The sequence below is a fragment of the Leopardus geoffroyi genome, chromosome D4, assembly GCF_018350155.1.
Source record: "Leopardus geoffroyi isolate Oge1 chromosome D4, O.geoffroyi_Oge1_pat1.0, whole genome shotgun sequence".
Lineage (NCBI taxonomy): Eukaryota > Metazoa > Chordata > Mammalia > Carnivora > Felidae > Leopardus > Leopardus geoffroyi.
Window position 1 is genome coordinate 33,290,283 of NC_059342.1, and position 14,621 is coordinate 33,304,903.

The window sequence follows — 14,621 nt, forward strand, 5'->3', positions numbered from 1 at the left end:
GAAGGGGAACAAAGGGAGTATCCAGTAGGCTCCAAAGTTGTATTAAGCAGTTTTAATCATATTAAGTTACTGGGTCCTCATACTACACCTGACAAATAGGTAGAATTACTCCTACTTTCAGATAGAATATTGAGATTCTGAAGGCGTACACAGCTAGCACATAATCACACAACATTAAAGTGATAGAACAATGAATAAAATTGAGGCTGGGTTTTCTCACTCCAAACTGGTATACTGAAAGAGCATTGTGGAACAGAGAGTACCTCTGCCTGTAAGACCCCACCCTGGTGGACACTGCTGCTATACAGCACTCTTCACTCTTATCTGTAGATGTGGCTTGGCATTGATCTGCTGGCACTGCTACACCCCATATGTCTTGAGATATCTATATTCAGAATTTTTTATGAGTATCTTTTTTTTTGATTGGCATGATATCTAAATCAGACAGGATGGTGTTGTGAAAATTGATGAGAAGGGCTTTGCTTAAAAGTTACAAACTCTATGAGTTGGATTCCAGCTCTGCCATTTACTCGTTGTGTGACTATAGGCAAATTATTTCTCTAAGCTGCATCCTTAAACTGGAAATCCTCCTATGTTTGTGGCAGGATTAATTCTATAATAAAAAAAGTCATGCTTTCTTATTTTCTTTAAATCAGCTCAAATCTGATTCTGAGCTCCCTCCTACCAGCTCATGGAAAATGTACTCTCAAACATTATAGGGGCTCCCCCTGCTAGTACTGTGCAAGACTATGTGTGGGAGACATGAATGGTATGTGCAAAATGTGAGAGGAGACTGGAACGTTGCATGGGGATCTCCATACCAGCCATTTCCTCATAAAACAACCAGTATGTTCTACTCTGTGACAAATGTCAAGGCCAGAATGGAAAACGCACAGACTCAGTCATCACAGTAAGGCTGAGAAGACAAATAATGTTATAATAAAGTGTGATAAATATTAGAAGGGCATGTGGGTAACTAACCTAATCCGGTGGTGGTGGTGGTGGTGGTGCTGTGTGTGTGTGGTGGGAGTCCATTAATCCTGGAACAGAGAGCAAGAAGGGAGAGTGGCATGAGATGGGACTGAGGAGTTAGGAGGGGCCAGACAGTTGAATACTGAGATTCAGTAATATTGAAGTTAAGAAAGGGTAGGTGACACCCTTGCAGGGTAGCCCTCAATCACAATTAAAGTTGTGGCAGTGATTAAGAATGAAGATTGACCTGTTCAGTTTTCTGGCTCAATCTTGTTATCAAGGTTTACAAAGTCTTTTCCCAAAGGATTTATCCGACAGCTTTATCTAACAGGAAAATTTGTAAAGCAGAAGGAGAAATGCATCAACTGACATTTATCGGTATGATTCATGTGTATATTTGTTTCTTCAGTGTTTTTGGACACTTACTGTGTATCAGACATGTTGCTATGGGCATCATCTCACATAAACATCACAGTAACCTAATGAAATACAAGCCATTATTATGCCCGATTTACGGAAGAGAAAAACAAGGATTAATGAGGCCAAATAATTTGCTCAAAATCATACAGCTCATAACCATGATTTAAATCTAGGTGGTCTTATTTCAGAGCCCTTTTATCTTCTAATTTCTAACTAGATAATTGGGTAAGTTGCCTCTTAACAGAGAGCAATATCCTGAGGTTGTACATATATTTTGGTATATTTTGATGATGAGTGGAAGCTAGTTTTGGAAGGCTGTACTAGAAAGTGAAAAGTGGGTGAAAGTAAAAGTCAAAGTGAAAAGCAGCTATGATATTTGCATATGTATGTGTATATGTATGCAGTGATATAGTTGGTTGAGGTCCTACACCAGAATTTTTTAAGCTGTGAAAAGTTCTAGTTTGACAAATATTAAGAGATGTTTTTTGAAAGAGGGATTCTGCAGTCAAATTGGTTGAGGAGACATTGGGAAACAAAGCAAAATTTCTTTACTGTAGGACTTCTCATTTCCCTTAATATGGTATGTAAATAAAACATAACTCTTCTAGAGGGGATTTTTGTTTTTCAAAGGTAATTGATACAAGTACCTATTATTATTTTTTTCTTAAATGTCTATTAAGTAACACCAAGTATGACATAGGTTAGGGAATGCTGCTGTAATAATCTTTATATTTTAGTGATTTTCAGTGGGTGAAATCGAGTATGATAATTAATGTAATTCTATGAGTAGCTTTTGATAAATATCCTCTTGTGAGATGCTTTCTTTGAGATACAGAGATTATTTTTTATTGGCTTGTTCACTTTAATAGGAAAAGGTCTTTATTATTGTCTCGGGGCAATCTGAACCTAAGGGAAAGCCCTCAGATACTTTTGAACATTTGTGGATTATACAGAGATTTAATAATACCTTCAATATTTTATTACAACACATTTTTAGAGGTGGATAAGTTTGGTACAGGAGGGCTTCAAATTAGATTTTAAATCTCGAGGCAGAACCTCTTTTCCACAATATAAAGTCTTTTGTATCAAAAAGACTTATCCATGTTGCAAAGACAACAGGACGAGAAATGGAGTGGAAATCTGGCTTTTGGAGTTAGCAAAAGTAGAGAGTGGAAATGCAAACCGAAGAGAGGAAGGGGAATTTACTGAATTGTAATTTCCTTTTAAAATCTGTTTGGAGGGTCCTTTGCTTTTATCACAATGTTCATCCATTACGCTTTCTCTTTTTAGCAGTAAGCATTGATTTGCGAAAATAATGGCTTCTGCTGGAAGATGAGAATTTCATTTAAAAAATGCTACATCTTGTAGTTTGTACTGTCTTTAAAAAAATCTAAAAGAAGAAATTGCTAACTTGATTTTGTCGGTTTTCACTGGGATTTGTTTTTCAAATTCTTGGACTGTTTCCATTCATAGAAACAATTTCAATGCTTATGATTTGGCAGAGAAATGACATTTTTTTTGTCCCCAATAATTGTTTTCTTTAATAGTCTCCAATTCAAAAACAAAAACTTATTCTACAAGATGAAAACTTGTTAAGTTTTGAGTGTTTAACACTTCTAAATTCAACCTTAAGAATGATGCAAATAGAAATAGTCTTCATAGGATTTCTACATAGAACAGAAAGCTTAAAATTCAGCAAAGTGGAGCAAACTTTCTTCCACTCTTTGAGGTGGGAGGACAAATGTAGCCATAGGTATTTGTACCCAGTACCTCAGAGTGGCTGTGGTAGGAAAGAGGACATGAGGGGAATTGTTTTAAAAGTTCTTATAAGTTATATGCAAAAGTACTCTCCCATTGCCTCAAACAACAGTAATATTGTGTCATGGGTAATGCCACAATCCCATTTTATTTTATTTTTATTTTGTTTTTTATATTAAATATAATTTATTGCCAAATTGGTTTCCATGCAACACCCAGCGCTCATCCCAACAGGTGCCCTCCTCAATGCCCATCACCCACTTTCCCCTCACCCTACCCCCCCATCAACCCTCAGTTTGCCTTCTGTATTTAAGAGACTCTTATGGTTTGTCTACCTCTCTCTCTGTAACTATTTTTTCCCTTTTCCTTCCCCCATGGTCTTCTGTTAAGTTTCTCAAGATCCACATGAATAAAAACATATGGTGTCTGTCTTTCTCTGACTGACTTATTTCATTTAGCATAATACCCTCCAGTTCCATCCATATTGCTGAAAATGGCCAGATTTCATTCTTTCCCATCGCCATGTAGTATTCCAGTGTATATATAAACCATATTTTCTTTATTCATTCATCAGTTGATGGACATTTAGGCTCTTTCCATAATTTGCTGTTATTGAAAGTGCTGTTATAAATATTGGGGTACAAGTGCCCCTATGCATCAGGACTCCTGTATCCCTTGGGTAAATTCCTAGCAGTGCTATTGCTGGGTCATAGGGTAGATCTATTTTTAATTTTTTGAGGAACCTCCACGCTGTTTTCCAGAGTAGCTGCACCAGTTTGTAGTCCCACCAACAGTGCAAGAAGGTTCCTGTTTATGCACATCCTTGCCAGCATCTGTAGTCTCCTGATTTGTTCATTTTAGCCACTCTAACCAGTGTGAGGTGGTATCTCAGAGTGGTTTTGACTTGTATTTCCCTGATGAGGAGTGACATTGAGCATCTTTTCATGTGTCTGTTGGCCATCTGGATGTCTTCTTTAGAAAAGAGTCTATTCATATCTTCTGCCCATTTCTTCACTGCATTATTTGCTTTTCAGGTATGGAGTTTGGTGAGTTCTTTACAGATTTTGGATACTAGCCCTTTATCTGATATGTCATTTGAAAATATCTTTTCCCGTTCCTCAGTTACCTTTTAGTTTTGCTGATTGTTTCCTTTGCAGTCCCAATAGTTCATTTTTGCTTTTAATTCCCTTGCCTTTGGAGATGTGTCAAGTAAGAAATTGCTGTGACTGAGGTCAGAGAGGTTTTTTTCCTGCTTTCTTCTCTAGGGTTTTGATGGTTTCTGGTCTCACAGTCAGGTCTTTCATCCATTTTGAGTTTATTTTTGTGTATGGTGTAAGAAAGTGGTCCAGATTCATTCTTCTGCATGTCGCTGTCCAGTTTTCCCAGCACCACTTGCTGAAGAGTCTTTTTTTCCATTGGATATTCTTTCCTGCTTTGTCAAAGATTAGTTAGCCATACATTTGTGGGTTCAATTCTGGGTTCTCTATTCTATTCCATTGGTCTATGTGTCTGTTTTTGTGCCAATACCATGCTGTCTTGATGATTACAGCTTTGTAGTAGAGACTAAAGTCTGGGATTGTGATGCCTCCTGCTTTGATTTTCTTCTTCAATAATACTTTGCCTATTTGGGGCCTTTTGTGGTTCCATACAAATTTTAGGGTTGTTTGTTCTAGGGTTGAGAAGAATGCTGGTGCAATTTTGATTGGGGTTGCATTAAATGTGTAGATTGCTTTGGGTAATATTGACATTTTAACAATATTCATTCTTCCAATCCATAAGCATGGGTTGTTTTTCCATTTATTTGTATCTTCTTCAGTTTCCTTCATTAGCTTTCTACAGTTTTCAGCATACAGATCTTTACATCTTTGATTAGGTTTATTCCTAGGTATTTTACAATTCTTGGTGCAATTATGATTGGAATCAGTCTATTTCTCTTTCTGTTGCTTCATTATTAGTGTATAAAAATGCAACCAATTTCTGTACATTAATTTTGTACTCTGCAACTTTGTTGAATTCATGTATCAGTTCTAGCAGACTTTTGGTGGAGTCTATTGCATTTTCCATGTAGAGTATCATGTCGTCTGCAAAAAGTGAAAGTTTGACTTCTTCTTTGTCAATTTTGATGCATTTTATTTCATTTTGTTGTCTTATTACTGATGCTAGGACTTCCAACACTGTGTTAAACAGCAGTGGTGACAGTGGACATCTCTGTCATGTTCCTGATCTCAGGGGGAAAGCTCTCAGTTTTTTCCCATTGAGGATATTAGCTGTGGGCTTTTCATAAATGGCTTTTATGATGTTTCAATGATGCTGACTTTGTCAAGGATTTTTATTAAGGAAGGATGCTATATTTTGTCATATGTCTTTTCTGCATCTATTGACAGGATCATATGGTTCTTATCCTTTCTTATATTAATGTGATGTATCACACTGATTAATTTGTGAATATTGAACCAGCCCTGCAGTCTAGGAATGAATCACACTTGATCATGGTGAATAATTCTTTGTATATGCTGTTGAATTAGATTTGCTAGTATCTTGTTGAGAATTTTTGCAACCATATTCATTAGGGATATTGGCCTCTAGTTCTCTTTTTTTGCTGGGTCTCTGTCTGGTTTGGGAATCAAGGTAATGCTGGCTTCACAGAATGAGTCCAGAAGTTTTTCTTCCCTTTCTATTTTTTGGAACAGCTTGAGAAGGATAGGTATTATCTCTGTTTTAAATGTCTTGTAGAATTCCCCAGGGAAGCCATCTGGTCCAGGACTCTTATTTGTTGGGAGATTTTTGAGAATTGTTTCAATTTCTTTGCTGGTTATGTGTCAGTTCAAGTTTTCTATTTCTTCCTGTTTGAGTTTTTGTAGTGTGTGAGTGTTTAGGAATTTGTTCATTTCTTCCAGGTTTGTTGGCATATAATTTTTGGTAGTATTCCCTGATAATTGCTTGTATTTCTGAGGGATTGGTTGTAATAATTCCACTTTCATTCATGAGTTTATCTATTTGGGTCATCTCTCTTTTCTTTTTGAGAAACCTGGCTAGAGGTTTATCAATGTTTATTTTTCGAAAAAACAAAACAAAACAAAAAAACAACTCTTGGTTTCATTGATCAGCTCTACTTTTTTTTTTATTCTATATTGTTTATTTCTGCTCTGATATCTATTATTTCTCTTCTTCTGCTGTGTTTGGGGTGTATTTGCTGTTCTGCTTCTAGTTCCTTTAGGTATGCTGTTAGATTTTGTATTCGGGATTTTTCTTGTTTCTTGAGATAGGCCTGGATTGCAATGTATTTTCCTCTTAGGACTGCCTTTACTGCATCCCAAAGGGTTTGGATTGTTCTGTTTTCATTTTCATTTGTTATCATATATTTTTTAGTCTCTTCTTTAAGCCTGTTTGACCCATTTGTTCTTTAGTAGGATTTTCTTTAACCTCCATGCTTTTGGAGGTTTTCCAGACTTTTTCCTGTGGTTGATTTCATGTTTCATAGCATTGTGATCTGAAAGTGTGAATGGTATGATCTCAATTCTTTTATATTTATTGAGCACTGTTTTGTGACCCAGTATGTGATCTATTTTGGAGAATGTTCCATGTGCAGTTGAGAAGAAAGTATATTCTGTTGCTTTGAGATGCAGAGTTCTAAGTATATCTGTCAAGTCCTTCTGGTACAATGTATCATTCAGGGACATTGTTTCTTTACTGATTCTCTGTCTAGATGATCTATCCATTGCTGTAAGTGGAGCATTAAAGTCCCCTGCAATTACCACATTCTTATTAGTAAAGTTGCTTATGTTTGTGAGTAATTGTTTTATATATTTGGGGGCTTCCATATTTGGTGCATAGACATTTATAATTGTTAGCTTTTCCTGATGGATGGACCCTGTGATTATTATATAATGCCCTTCTTCATGTCTTGTTACAACCTTTAATTTAAAGTCTAATTTGTCTGATATAAGTATGGCTACTCCAGCTTTCTTTTGACTTCCATTTGCATGATAGTTCTCCATCCCCTCACTTTCAACCTGAAGGTGTCCTCAGGTCTAAAATGAGTCTCTTTTAGACAGCAAATAGATGGGTCTTGGTTTTTATCCATTCTGATACCCTATGTCTTTTGATTGAAATATTTAGTCAATTTACATTCAATATTATTATTAAAGATATGGATTTAGAGTTATTGTGTTAGCTCTAGGTTTCATGGTTGTAGTGATGTCTCTGGTCCTTTGTGGTCTTTGCAACATTTCACTCACAGAGTCCCCCTTATGATCTCTTGTTGAGCTGGTTTAGTGGTGATGAATTCCTTCAGGTTTTTTTGTTTTGTTTTGTTTTTTGTTTGGGAAAACCTTTGTCTCTCCTTCTATTCTGAATGACATGTTTCCTGGATAAAGGATTCTTGGCTGCATATTTTTCCTGTTGATCACATTGAAGATTTCCTGGCATTCCTTTCTGGCCTGCCAAGTTTCAGTAGATAGGTCTGCTACTACCTTTATGTGTCTACCCTTGTAGGTTCAGTCCCATTTATCCCTAGCTGCTTTTGGAATTCTCTCTTTATCCTTGTATTTTGCTAGTTTCACTCTGATATGTGGTGCAGAAGATCGATTCAAGTTACATCTGAAGGGAGTCTCTGTTCCTCTTGGATTTCAATGCCCGTTTCCTTCCCCAGATTGGCTAAATTCTCAGCTATGATTTGTTCAAGTACACTTTCAGCCCCTTTCTCTCTCTTCTTCTTCTTCTTCTGGAATTCCTATGATATGGTTATTGTTCTGTTTGATTGAATCACTTAGTTCTCTAATTCTCCCCTCATAATCCTGGATTTTTTTATATCTCTTTTTCTCAGCTCCTCTTTTTCCATAATTTCATTTTCTAATTCACCTATTCTCCCCTCTGCCTCTTCATTCCATGCTGTGGCCACCTCTATATTATTTTGCATCTCATGTATAGCATTTTTTAAATCATCATGACTATTTTTTTTATTCCCTTGATCTCTGTAGCAATAGATTCTCCTCTGTCCTCTGCTTTTTTCAAGCCCAGCGATTAAAATTATGACTATTATTCTAAAATTCTTGTTCAGTTATATTGCTTAAATCTGTTTTGATCAGTTCATTAGCTGTCACTTCTTCCTGGAATTTCTTTTGAGGAGAATTCTCCCTTTTCATCATTTTGGCTAGTTTTCTGTCCCTTATGAGCTTTAAAAGCTTGTTGTGTTCTCTACACCTGTGAGCACTACTATATTAGAGGGGGGTCATACACTGTCCATGGCTTGGCCCTTCAGGAGGTGTGTTTTGGGGAGTGTTACTTGCTCTCTGTTGTGCGTTTGATTATTTTATTTCCTTCTTCATAGTGATGTTATGGACCCTCCACCAGATGTGCTTTGAATTGTTCCTTGGAGTAGCCCAGTAAAGGAAAAAAAAAAAAAAAAAGAAAGACAAAAAAGAGACAAAAACACACAAACATACAAACATAAAATAAACAAGCAAATAAACAAAAACAAAATAGCAAAAAACTAAACACAATACAAAAGCAAAAAAACCAGAAACACCGACTACAAGTAAAGAACAGGGTGGAGGTGATGCTGATGGAAGAGCACATGCAAAAAGAGAAATGACAGAAGCAGGGAAAAAGAAAAAAATAAACATTGATTAAGCAGAGAGACTAGAAGGCTTAATCCAGAGAGAGAAAGGAAAATAAAGAAGGAGGCAGGGAAAAAGAAAGGAAGATAAAGTTACCCAGACAGAAACTATATGGCTTGATTATTCCAGAGAGAGAGAAAGGAATGTAAAGTAGAAGGTGTAGAACATGTATCAAGAGAATGGATTAAATATGTCTATTTAGACAAACCAATAACCAGGGTAACCAGTCTAGAGGAGGGAGGAGATAAAGGGGAGAAATGGAGTGTGGGGGGTGAATATATCTATATATCCAGAACTGACCTAGAATTAATCCAGGTAATGTTTCAGCGCTGGTCTAGAGGAGCTGTCTGTCTGTTTAAACAGGGTCTGTCTGGCTCTAGTGGATACTTAGTTACCTGGTACGGAGGGGTGTGGTTTGGTATAGGCTGGTCCTGCCTCCACTGTGGGCCCTCAGAAGATCCCTAAAGCCCCACCTTGGTGGTGGGGGGGTGGGGAAATGGTGATCCCCCAGTTTCTTCTTCATGGACCTGGTGGACTCTGTTTGAGTCATGCTCACTGTGCCATGGGCACAGATGGGGTGGTCCTTCTCGCTCCACCAACACCCCTGATCCTGCACTTGGCTAGGATTCAAAGGCCCACTCTGTGCACTCTGGCACAGGGCAAGGGCCTCTCTATGTGACCTGATATGTGGTCCTGGCTGGCTTTGTGCTGCAGCACTTGAGGCAGGACCACCTGCTCTTACTGTGAATTGCACTGCCTACCTCAACTCCAAGCCCTGGGGGTGGCAGACACAGGCAGGCTTTGTCTTTCCCCACAGCACTCCAGGGAGGTGGCTGCTTTCTACTACTGTGGACTGTACCCTTTGACCTAGCCACTGAGCCCGGGGGTGGCAGACACAGGCAGGCTTTGTCCTATCATGCAGCCCTCCAGGGAGGGGACCATTTTCTCCTACTGTGGACTGTGCCCCTGATCTACCATAGAACCCAGGGCTGGCTCCCCTCCTCCCCAGATGTACTAACAGGGAAGCAGCCCCAGTCTGAAGAAAGTCCCACAGTTAGAGATAAGATCCCTCTGAGTCCCAGTCCGAGGTTTTTCTCTTATCCAGATACAGTCCTACACTTCCCAAGCCACTCTTTCTCTTCCCTTTGTCTCTCCTCCTCAGAAATGGATCCCTCCCCCCCCCCCACCATGCCTATGCAGCCTGTTTTATCTCCCCCAGTTCACACTCACCCACCTATTGCTTCTCAAGTTGTCCCTTTTTCTTCCTGGTAGATTCAGTCTCTTTTCCTCCCAGACTCGTGGGGTTGGTTCAAAGTCCTTTGGCTTCAGCAGTTCTTTGTTTGAGAGATGTGGGAAGTATGGATCCCTCTACTTCTCCTCCACATTGGCCCTGATCTCCCATAATCCCCATTTTATAAGTGGGGGAACTGAAGTTCAGAGAGGTTAATGAATTTTGCCACAGACTGGGCAGTACAGCTAACACTTAAACTAGGCTATATTATCCAGGGCTTTCCAGAGAAACAGGATATATACAGTATGCGCGCGCGCGCGCGCGTGTGTGTGTGTGTGTGTGTGTGTGTGTGTGTGTATTGAGAGAAAGAGAGAGAGATATTACTCTGAGTCTGAAGACCTGAAAACTTGGAGAGCTAACACTGTAAGTTATAGTCTACAAGCTGGCAGGCTTGAGGTGCTAGAAGAGTAGATGTTTCAGAGTGAATCCCAGGGCTGGAAAAGACCAATACATCAGCTCCAGAGGTCAGTTTCCTCTTTGCAGGAAAGAGAGGGAGAGGGAGACAGAATCTTAAAAGCAGACTTGACATTCAGGGTTGAGCCAGACAGGCTTGGTCCCATGACCCTGGGATCATGACCTGAGCCGAAATCAAGAATCAGATGCTTAACTGCCTGAACCACCCAGGCACCCCAGCAGAAATTTTCTTTTAACACAGGTCTTTTGTTCTATTTAGGTCTTCAGCAGATTAGATGAGGCTCACCCAGTTCAAATGTTTATCTCATCCAAGAAATACCTTAACAGACACACCCAAAATCATGATTAACCAAATATCTAGGCACCCCATGGCCTAATCAAGTTGACACACAAAATTTGCCATCACACAGGCCTTCTGAGTTGAATCTCATGCTCTGCTTGCATAATAACAATATTAAGCCCTCTTTCTGACATATTTTTGAAGCTATCATCCATGCTGTTGTTTATATTCCTGTAACAATTTTACTTATTGCCATTCATGGTGTTTCTCTGTGTGAGTCTATTGATCAAGGCTGTCCTCTCACAAAATTTTATATTTGTATTGATCCTTTGGAGCTAAATAAGCTCAACTAGGGGCAAGTTTTTCTCTCAACAGCTATATATATGGAACAGTTTGGGCTATCATAACTGCATTGTAGAGGCATGGGGACAGATTTCTGGCATCTAGTAGATAGAATCCAGGGATCTGCTAATGAATGATCCTGCAATGCACAGAACAGCTCCCCATAACAAAGAATTATCCAGCCCAAAGTGTCAGTCAGGTTAAGGTTCAGAAACTATAAGTGTTCTTAGGGTCCATGGTGGGTTTTGGGAAATTCATACATACCATGAAAATGCATGCAAAATTTTATATGTACGTTGTTATTTTTCCCCCACAGGGGAGAGTCCATAACTTTTATCTTATCATGACAGAGTTACATGCTCTCTCTGTTGGATATGGCAGATTAACACTTAGCATCAAGCTTCTATTGTACCTTTCTGCACTGCAGAATCTGGATGGCTAAAAGCTACATTTCCCAAACTCACTTGTAGCTATAATACTGGGTATAAATTCAGTTCTTCTGGAAGGCAGAAGCAATGTAGAGGGTATATTCCTGCTGCTTTGGTTGTTTGTATAGAAGTGTAATGGTAGTCATGTTGAGTTTTTCTGCTTTGTTTTTCTGCTTTGTCTTTCTGGGAACCAATCAAGAGCTTCATGGGCAGTAAAAGACAGTGTAAACAGTGGTAGCAAAGACAGTGGTTTTCTGATCTTGGATCACCATTACAAGAGAGTGTTTCCTTGAAGTCCACAATTCCAGAGTCAGTCTTCTGGAAGGGATATATCCCTTATTTCCAACAGAAGCAAATATAGAAGCTACTTAGATGGACCATATTTTGAATATTTTTCTAGGAGTCATTTATGGAGGCCTACCTAGAATCTGTTCCTCTAAACCTTCTAAAATTTGAAAGCATTTGCCTTCTTATACAAAATCCTATTCTACTTAAAAACATTGAGACGAGTGTCTGGGTTTTTTCTTGTTTGTTTTTTGTTTTTTGTTTTTTTATAACTGAACTTTGCTGATACACCTCTAAAAAGTTAAGGATCACTGATTTTCTGGACTTCTGGCCTGGTGAGGTTGTTGATTCTTTTTTCATTGTAGAGTATCATTTACCTAGATGGCAAGATCTTTTTCATATCTATGTAAGGGAGCCATTAAAAAATGTTCTACCTGTGCATCAGTAAGCTTGTCATCATGGGGAACCAGCAAAAACCACAGTTCAGTGTAAAATAAAACTGACTTCATCAGCATAGAGCTCTTACCATGCATGTAAGAAATATTGAAAAGTTAACATTAGAAAAGGCCTTAGAAACCATATAGCCCAGTTATTTTCAGTGGAGATTTGTGGGAAATTTAGGCTTATCGCAATGCCTGCTACTGGCATTTAATGCCCAGAGGTCATGGATGCTAAACATCCTGCCATGTGTGGGTCATACCTACACCATAAACAAATGCTCCTTGCCCACCAATGCCCATAGCACTCTTCTTGGGAAACACCAGCTTGATCTCCTTACTTTACCAAAGGAGCAAGTGGAGCACAGGACAATGAAATGATTTTCCTAAGGTCATAGAACTCATAGCAGTAAGACTGAAACCCAAGCCCTATGAATCCCAGAGCAGAGGTCTTTTCTCATCACACTAAGAGAGGTTCTATGGTGTCATCAAGGGAGTCAGGGAGCCAGGGAGCCGGGGAGTCAGGATACATGCCTGGAAATGGAAATAAAGAGAGAAGGAGCTGAAACAGGTCTATCAGGTGTCTGATATTCAGTCAACATGAACCTAAATGGCCAGACTTGTTCTGTTTTGTTTTGTATATGGGCAGAATGAGTTCTGATTGCTCATTATTCAGTGTTGTAATGTTATTCAGTGCTGTAGTGTTAACTGTTTTGTATATTACCCTGAGTTAGAGAATCTTGTTGAAGAATAAAAGTGAATGGAGAGATGCTGGCTTGGCATTTGACTTTGTTCTCAGCATGGTTACCACATCTTGAGATGTTTATTCCTCAGTGCACACAGGGAATTTTAAATTCTTCCTCATTACATTTAATTGCCATGCAGTAATCTACTTGCTATCATGTCTCAAAAAGACACCCTACCCCTGCTGTGGATTTTTGTCTCTGTTATGATATTTTCCTTTCTGAGATGTTCTAGATTCAACTAGAAAGTTTTGCAAATGTTTTTTGAAATTCTCAAAGTGTCCCTAGGATTCCTGGTACAGAATTAATTGTACAGGAATTGGTGATTAGTTCTTACTTTGGGAAAGAATACTTGGCTGAACAGGAGGCAGATTTACTAAATAGGTTGCCTCTTTTCTGTGTAAAATTTGGCCATATTCCCTTTTCTCTAAGAATGAAGGTCCTGAATTATTTCAAATTTTCATTGTAAGCCTGCTATTCACTCATATGGTGATTTTAAAAACATAGGTATTAGAAATAAGATGGATAATTAAGCTAGAAATTAGGATATACTAAATTAAATCTTGACTTTTTCTCTACACCTATAGGCAATAATCATCCATACCTTCCATAACAGTGAATTGCTTTTTTTTTTAATATATGAAATTTATTTTCAAATTGGTTTCCATACAACACCCAGTGCTCATCCCAAAAGGTGCCCTCCTCAATACCCATCACCCACCCTCCCCTCCTTCCCACCCCCCATCAACCCTCAGTTTGTTCTCAGTTTTTAACAGTCTCTTATGTTTTGGCTCTCTCCCACTCTAACCTCTTTTTTTCTTTTTTCCTTCCCTTCCCCCATGGGTTTCTGTTAAGTTTCTTAGGATCCACATAAGAGTGAAACCATATGGTATCTGTCTTTCTCTGTATGGCTTATTTCACTTAGCATCACACTCTCCAGTTCCATCCACGTTGCTACAAAAGGCCATATTTCATTCTTTCTCATTGCCACGTAGTATTCCATTGTGTATATAAGCCACAATTTCTTTATCCATTCATCAGTTGATGGACATTTAGGCTCTTTCCATAATTTGGCTATTGTTGAGAATGCTGCTATAAACATTGGGGTACAAGTGCCCCTATGCATCAGCACTCCTGTATCCCTTGGATAAATTCCTAGCAGTGCTATTGCTGGGTCATAGGGTAGGTCTATTTTTAATTTTCTGAGGAACCTCCACACTGCTTTCCAGAGCGGCTGCACCAATTTGCATTCCCACCAACAGTGCAAGAGGGTTCCCGTTTCTCCACATCCTCTCCAGCATCTATAGTCTCCTGATTTGTTCATTTTGGCCAAAGGGCTAGTATCCAAAATCTATAAAGTGAATTGCTTTTTGACATGAGTGATGTCTTATTGCTTTCTCACCTGCACAAAGTAGTCATTCATTCATTTGTTCATATCATCAACAAACATTTCCTGAGCACCTACAACCTGTTATACACTGCTATGTGCAAGGGATTTATCTAAGGTAAGTTATCTACGGCTATGTTGTCCAGCAAGGTGTCAGTCTGTTTGGAGTACTGTAATTTTATTATTGGTATTTTACAATGGCTTAGGTTTCTTCATTCTATTTCTCATTTTGCACCAGACTCTAAA